At 39.6% G+C, this 8,234-nt stretch overlaps 1 non-coding gene across 1 annotated transcript; it reads left to right on the top strand.

The window, feature by feature from the left end:
- The first annotated feature begins 240 nt into the window (after positions 1–240).
- On the top strand, positions 241–330 carry TRNAI-AAU (transfer RNA isoleucine (anticodon AAU)). Its single transcript is given in 2 exon segments — positions 241–278; positions 295–330. It is a non-coding gene; the product is annotated as a tRNA-Ile (tRNA).
- Positions 331–8,234: the final 7,904 nt, after the last annotated feature.

The raw sequence follows: 8,234 nt of genomic DNA, 5'->3' as shown, positions 1-8,234 counted from the left end.
CGCCCTTGCGGCAACTTGCCGGGTATTATGTAGCTGTAGTTTTTGGTGTCATGAGAATACACAAGACCTTCTACAACGTCAAAGTTGTAGCCCATTTAGGGGTATGCTATTGAATTGGTAATTAATATTCCTGTCATGTAATCTTCAAAGCACATATTTTGTCATTAACCATTAGTAATTACAATTCAGCGTACAAATCAGTTAGACTTATTCTTGTTTGTCCTGCCTGACTTCCTCAAGGCTCCAGTGGTGCAATTGGTTAGCGCACGGTACTAATATGACAGTGTCCGAGCTATGCCGGGGTTGTGAGTTCGAGCCTCACCTGGAGCATTTTTTTTCTGAGAGCGTACGAGTCAACTCGGGGGTACCTCAGGGAAGCGTAATCGGGCCGTTGCTGTTCTTAATTTTCGAAAACGATTTGAACCGGGCCGTGAAAAGTAAGATTAGGATGTTCTCGGATAGCACGGTGACTTTATCGAGAGATGGGAATGAGGATCGTTCAACTATAGCACAGTATCTAGATGGCATTACTAAATGGTGTTCAAAATGGGGTTTGTCATTAAATCTTAATAAATGTTCGGTGGTAAATTTCTTTAAAATGTCAACGGGATTTATTTACAAATTAGCTGGAGTTGACCTAGAAGTAGTTGCAACGGTAAAATACCTCGGTGTTACATTCACTAAAGACTTGGGGGACCCACATACGTCAAGTCTGCGGGCAAGAATATAAAAAATTGGGATTTATTAGACGAATTGTCATCAGAAAAGACTCCAAGGTCAAGGAACGTTTTTATCCCGCTCTTGTAAGGTCCTTTGTAGAATATGCATGAAGCGTATGGGATCCGAGTGAAAAAGGCCTCATTCGGGAAATTGAGAATGTTCAACGTCGGGCAGCCCGTTTTGTTAAAAACTCTTACGATAAAGCGAAAAGCGTCACTGAAATGCTTATGGATTTGGGGTGGGAATCATTAGTAGATAGATGAATCAATACTAGGTTTAAATTACTAAATAAATCCAGATCCGCCCCTCTGGGGTAAGACGCCTTTGCAGCCACCTCACTGAGGAACAGACGCTGCGCGGACTACCTTTCGTCTGGACCTTTGACCTATCTTGCATGGGTGACCGTACCAGAATGAAATATCATTGCTACCGCCAAAAAAGGATAGGGGTTAACACAACATGTAAAATCTCCCCTAATAGGGTAGTCCAAAGGTCATGGCAAAAACTAATGGTTTCCTATTTAAAATATTCAACTCATATTTATATTTCGATACTAGTGTCTGGCTCCTGCCCTTAGCATGGTGTGTCCTATTAGAATCAAGTATCATTGCTCCCGCCAGCACAGCTCAACAGCTTCGTAAACTGCTATCACGTACATCGGAAAATATTTCAGATCAACAAACTTCTCCATAGTTATAAATTAACTATTCTCAAAATCCTACCTAAAACGGGTTTTCATGCGGTACAATATGGTCGTGGAAACATTTTTTTCATTTCATTGTCATCAAGTTGAAATATATAGATGGATATGGACGAGATAAAGAAAGAGAGGTTATAGAGAGTTGGGGGATAAAATATAACAAAATGATTATCCTTCAGTGGCAGATAAAATGTACAAATTCAAAAATTAAATGGAGGGATAGATGTTCCTTCACCTCGATTTTGAAAAGAATATAGAGAAACAAATATTCAATTAGCTAACTAAAACAATTTCCGTTCCAAATTAAATAATTCGATTCTAAACACAAACGTGTATATGCTCTCTGAAGAAAACGAAAAAGTCTAAAAATCTTTCTTTCTAACCTTCTCCTAATAAAAGCATAGTTTGTTCCCTCAGGATGTCTCCATTTTCTAGTTTTCACGTCAGTTTCATAAAGTACGTAATCATTTTATGATAGTTTTCAACAGTGTCAGCTGCGTCTACTGTTGTAGACTGAAAATGATCTACATCTAGACAATACCCCGCCAGCCGTCGCAAGGACGTGTGGCAGGGGGTGGTAGGTCATCAACCATTCTACATATCTTACATTTACTCTATTTCTTCATGCACCTGGCACCCCGCGATCCACCACAAACCTCGTGGACAGAGGACGACCGAACACCAATCATGCAACATACCTAGATATATCACGAGTGTGACATGGTTAGCAGCTATTTCTATGCCTACACAAAGAGGACAAGAAAATATGTTACAAGAGGGGATGCACACTTGCAATTCAGACACTTATTACCGGTTAGTGTTCTACGCATTCCGGGCGGACAATTCACAAATACAATAGACTTTATATGCATTCATCTGCACCCGACCTGACCCAAGGGCGCAATGCGGCAGACATTAGGACGCCAGACTTGAGCCAAGATACTTGGATAGTTTTCTTGCGAGAATTTAATCTTGTAAACCCCTATTTTCGACAGCGTGTACCTATTATTTTTCTTGGTGTTCCCCCTTTTAGTGTTGTCACGAAAAGTGCGCGGGAAAAACGAATGCTTGAATCTATCAGTTCGACAATCTAATTCTCTAATTTTGTGACAATTGTCGGCATTGCCAATGTAATCAGGGGGCCTAATTATATCTCCAATTTCGAATGCAAAACTGTATGATTTATGTCTTTATAATAAGTTTAATCTAGCCCTTCGTCATCGCATATCTAAAGGGTACCACCACAGATCTGTATAGAATGCGTGACACTTTGTGCCATTTGGCACGAATGTTTCACGAGCCTAGCGGCCTTTCTCTGTACCCTATTCAATTCTGCGATTAATGTTTTTTTGAAAAGAATCCCAAAAGCTCGCTGCATACTCAACGTGAGGCCTTACTAAAGATAAATAGCACGTTTCCTCTACATTTTCGTCGCTACACCTTCCGGCTATACGTTTAACGAATACCAGCTTTTTTAACGGCTCTCCACAAATCGCGCGTATATGTTTTCCCCAAGAAGGATCCGATGCAATGGTGACCCGCAAGTATTTTACTTCATCCACGACGCTCATCCGAACACCTCCGAGGGTGTAAGTTGGTAAGACTATTGCTACCTACCGCTCACTGGCAGTATATACGCTGAAACAGGCGTACACATCAATAAATGTAATATGCTAGTTATATTAGGGATATGTTTTATAGAGTATATAAATAAAATTATCACATATCGCGATGGGCTTGTAAGCACTTTCTTTAAGCATAATTTGTTATACATGACTTCCTTCATATCTTGTTTCCGTTCAATACGAGCAATAGACCAATGGTTTTTTCCGTTGCCCCTTTTTTCTGTTAAGTCACATAAATCAATATCCAATTAGAGCAGAAGATTTAGAAATCATGTCCGGTACTATCCAATTTTCAATCGACGCTAAAGATTTTTTCCATGAATATCGTCTTAAATGTCACGCTTGAATGATAGAGGGTTATAGGAAGTCTTTTTAACTGCGATTAAAAAAGGTCATGCAGGTGAGGTCATGGCGTCGGTTTTTTGGGATGCGCGTGGGATAATTTTCATTGACTATCTTGAAAAAGGAAAAAATATCAACGGCGAGTATTATGCGAACTTATTGCAACGTTTGAGTGAAGGAATCAAGCAAAAGCGTCCGTGTTTGGCTGAGAAGAAAGTGTTGTTTCATTAAGACAATGCTCCAGCTCATAAATCCGTTATTGCAATGGCCAAAATTCGTGAATTTAAGTTTGAATTGCTACCTCATGTCTCACCCTATTTACCACATTGAGCCTCCTCTGATTATTTTCTCTTCTCAAACTTGAAAAAAATGGCTCGGTCTTCAAAGATTTTCAGACCGTTAAGAAGTGGTATCGGCAGCTAATGGCTATTTTGAGGAGCGAGACAGTTCTTACCATAAAAATGGTATCTAACTTATTGAACATTCCTGGGAAAAGTGTATAGAGCTGAAAGGAGATTATGTTGAAAAATAAATACATTTTTACCGAAATATTTGTGTTTTCTTTGTTTGGTCGGGTACTTTTGGGATTACCTCGCAGAGCATGATTAGTCTTAAAATGTGATTCTTATTTTGTATTTATAATCATCTAGTCATGCCATATCAATAATGAAGTCACTATTAGAAAGCAACATAGAATATATTCAGAATATATTCATCTTGTTTAGCGGATTTCGAAGTTGTTTGCGAAGTGACTTGGGTATAATTAAAGAATTAGATTGGTGGGATAGGAGACCTACCCACAACATCTAAAAAGGCTGCTCAGTGCGAGTGGCGGATGGAGAGTCCGGAGGAACAGCGGTAGCAGAGGTCATAAACAAGAGCGGGTGGAACAGGTTACCTATCTGAGATGTGTTTTGGAGATAAAACAGTCAATGAGTTAAGGGTATAGGAAGATTATTAAGTTAGGTATAGAAGCTTTCACAAGAAGGTATGAATTGACGACAGGAACGATGGGTGAGGATAATAAGAAAAGGCTCGTCAAAAATTTAATATGGAACGTGCTTTTGTACGATTCAATGGTCGTTGAAGCGGAATGATAAACATAGGCTGGAGGTTTTTTTTAAATGTCGGTGTTTACCAACAGAAGTTTGCCACAACTTGGAAACACACCTTAGTTGTTCATCTATACTTCATTTTAGAAGTTTGAATGCCAGGAAAGGAGCCAGAATCTCATCACCAGTGAATGGAATGATTTCCCTGGGTTTGCGCATGCGCGCCTCATTTTATAAGACAGAGCACTACTACCCAGACCACACCTACCTTCCGCAGCCCTCTAGCGGAGAACTAGAAAACTGCTTTGCTGCATTGTTGACTCTGGTGTACGTTTTTGCTTTGTTTCCTTAAACAAGTAAATTTTTAAATAGTTTACCCTTCCAAATACTTAACCACACAGTAATGGTGAGAGCCATAATGTTTAGCAAAGAAATGGCTGTAGTTTACCTGACCATCATCAGCTTCAATCCCAAGATTGGTTAACTGCAGCCCACCATTTTTCTCTACCTAGTGTTAATTGTCACAGCACCCTGGTAGCTTCCCTGTTTTACATCCTTTTTCATTTGTTTCTTATGTACTTAAAGGTAACTCTTGGCCTTCCCCGTGGCATCTTCCCCTCAATGTTCCCTTCTATTATGTTTCCAACTAATCCATTTTGCCATAAGGTATGTACAATCCCCCTATGTAGTTTTTCTTTGTCGTAGTATGCTCTCTCAGTATGGTGCTATATTCTTCTTCATTAGTATGAAAGTACTCATATGAGTCTTCCTAGACGAGCCAAATCCGACAAAAGTGATTCGTGCACGAAGCACATCGAATCAAATGATCGCCTGTTTCTTCAGAATAACTGGATATGTGGCAACCGTACCGTTAGAGCAACGTAGAACCGTGGATTCTGAATGGTACACGAGAATTTGTTTGTCAGAAGTGCTTGGTGAAATACGGAAAAAGAAGCGGCAACGAAGGATCATTCTTCATCATGACAATGCAAGCTCTCACAGATCGGCTAAAACAACTACCTATTTAACCCACCCAAACGTCAAATTGATGGGTCATCCTCCGTACAGCCCTGATTTAGCACCAAATGACTTCTTTTTACCCCCGTCTGTCAAGAATAAACTGCGTAGCCAACGTTTTCAGGCGCCTGAAGAAGCCGTTGATGCATTCAAAAACCATGTTTTGGAGGTACCTCAATCGGAGTGGAAAAAGTGTTACGAAAATTGGTTCGAGCGCATGCAAAAGTGTATTGATGATCATGGAGAATACTTCGAAAAACAATAAAGCCATTGTCAACAATAAATTACTGTCTTTTCATTGAGAGACCTGCGTGGCAAAAATCACCAAATAGACGGTGGGCTTAATGACTGCTCAGAGTGCCTCAGATACTTATGTTTTGGTAGTGAAAAAATGGTAACTTCTTCAGGCTTCACACCTGAAGATGACGCTGAACGTCGAAACTCGGGTCGTATCGAAATAAATTTTCTGCGGAAACCCAAAGTTACTATTTTTTTCATTTCCAATATGAATCGATTCCATAAAGTTACCTCATAAGCCATCAATTATACGACTCGTACTCCTATTTTATTCGCAACTCGAATATGATCTGATCAATTTGTAAAAATAGAATTCCTAGCGCTCAGTTCAGGTCCGAGCACTTAGTGGCGTTTCAACGAAAAACCTTACAATGAAGATAAAAGATTTGTCTGTAAATGACATATCCAACATAACGTACAGCACATGTGCGGAAATTTTCTCGGACGTTTTTAGCAATGAACAAGCATCACATGGATTAACATATACCCGTCTAAGAAAAGAAAAATGTCATAAAGAAGGGACCTTATGGTCTCAGTTTCTCCCGAATAAAATCGTTTATCCATCTAACTTTTGCGTACAAAATCTATCTTCATAGATGGATGTATTGAGAGTACTTGAAAAGGTATGATTTTGAAAACTAATGAATTTCACCTGATAAAAATAAACTGAACCAAGATGAGCAGGTAGGTAATGGAATGCGTTTATTCAAAGAGCTATTAGGGACTAAAGATATTTGTAGGAGGGAAATCACTAGATATGAATGGGAGAGCTGCTACAAATCAACACTCGGATTTATAACCATTGGTGATGGCCAAATATAACACATCTTACTCCACTAATTGGGTGAAAAAAACTGCAAAACTCATTTTTTAATGCAATCGACTTCATTTATAACACAGTTTCATTGTGTCACTAAAGGCTGTCTTCGTCCAAACTGAAATCTCTGTTACACAATTACGAATTGATCCCATTCTCTAGTCTCCACTTAAAAATTTTAACTCGAGGTTCTAAAAATACGCCTGTCTTATCCATCGCATCCTTTTGTTTTCGTTAGGACGACCTGATTTTTTCTGCCATTTTCTGCGGCACGCCGATTGGCGCGTGAAAATTGCAGCTCGTGAAAAAAAGGCGAGAAAATAATATCAAGGCCAAAACCTCAAAACAAACATTTTTGTGGTTTGCGGTTTTTGTGAATGAAGGATTCCCGTATGTGTGTTTATGGTGAGGACCACGTTGACGCGGTGGTGATTGGAAAGCACTTTTGCGGTCAGACTTCTCGGGCACTTCTGCCCGCAACAAACATAGCAACCCAGCATCCGCCTAAAAACGTCTTTCAGATTCTTCCTCATCGCGCATGACCAAACAAGCAAACGATGGACCACTCACACTCCCAGCCAGTAAGCAATTAATGATTTTCCCTGTAATTAGTTTTTTTCTCAAATGAAAGGAATCGAACTAAGATCAATTTGTAGAAGACTGAAGAATAGGTTCATATTTAGATTTACAAAGAGAGGACTTCTACCAAAGTCTTCAGCATCCCATCGCCAATCAAAATGCTCCACATTCATTTTCCTCCTGCCTGCTTTAGATTGTCCCTATCTCCTACCCTTTCACCATGACTATCACTTCCTCGTCTGTTTTCCTTCCTGCTTGTTTCACTTTTTCCATCCTTCTCCACGCTCACACACGTCTGAGGAGCCTCCAACGGACACCAATCCTCCAGCTTCTACATTTATATTTTCCGCACCGCACAAAACCACGCCCCCTATCAAAGTTTTGACGATTCATTTTCTTAATATCCTTACTCAACGTCCCTGTTATCAATTCCCACCTCCTTTTGAAAACAGATACGCCTAAGGAAATTCTTCGTCCTATGCCCCCAACTGCTTTGTAAATCTTGGCCCATAACACTTACAAGATAGGCAAACTTTTCATGTATAATTTTATCATAAAATGCAACAGTTCCTGAGCAGTTTCTAATCAACTGATCACTCTAACTTCTTGATGAGGATCACATCCATAACTGCCAAGCACATTAGAGCTGAGACGCCGCTCTCAGCTACACGGAGAGATATTCGGAAAATATTGAGACTTTGGAAGGAATGGGAGACTTGTTAGGTACGCAAGGTACGAGGTTTTACAGTAAAAAATATCATATTTTTTATTCGCGTATTTTATCATGTTTAAATGTTATGTCATGTTGTTACCCTAATATGTAATGAATACGTGGTACGATATTTACTTTTTTGTTTTCATTATTACGTTAGTTGCAGCCTTCGCAAGTTGAAACATGTTCAGTTCCCCTAAAGCAACGATGGAGGTAACATGCGACGAGAAATATTTTACTTTCGCATTGAAAAATCGTCATCCGAGGATGAGGTGACGTTAAAGGAGGTTTAAATGTAGAGTCTTTAATTCCCTTTCGCACAGCTATAATATGGTTTTCAATGTTCAAAGATGGGAGACGATCAATTACTTAG

The sequence above is a fragment of the Hetaerina americana genome, unplaced genomic scaffold (assembly GCF_022747635.1).
Source record: "Hetaerina americana unplaced genomic scaffold, ioHetAmer1.1.p SCAF_11, whole genome shotgun sequence".
NCBI lineage: Eukaryota > Metazoa > Arthropoda > Insecta > Odonata > Calopterygidae > Hetaerina > Hetaerina americana.
The sequence above is the reverse complement of the archived record's forward strand: the minus strand, read 5'-3'. Positions and strand labels throughout refer to the sequence as shown.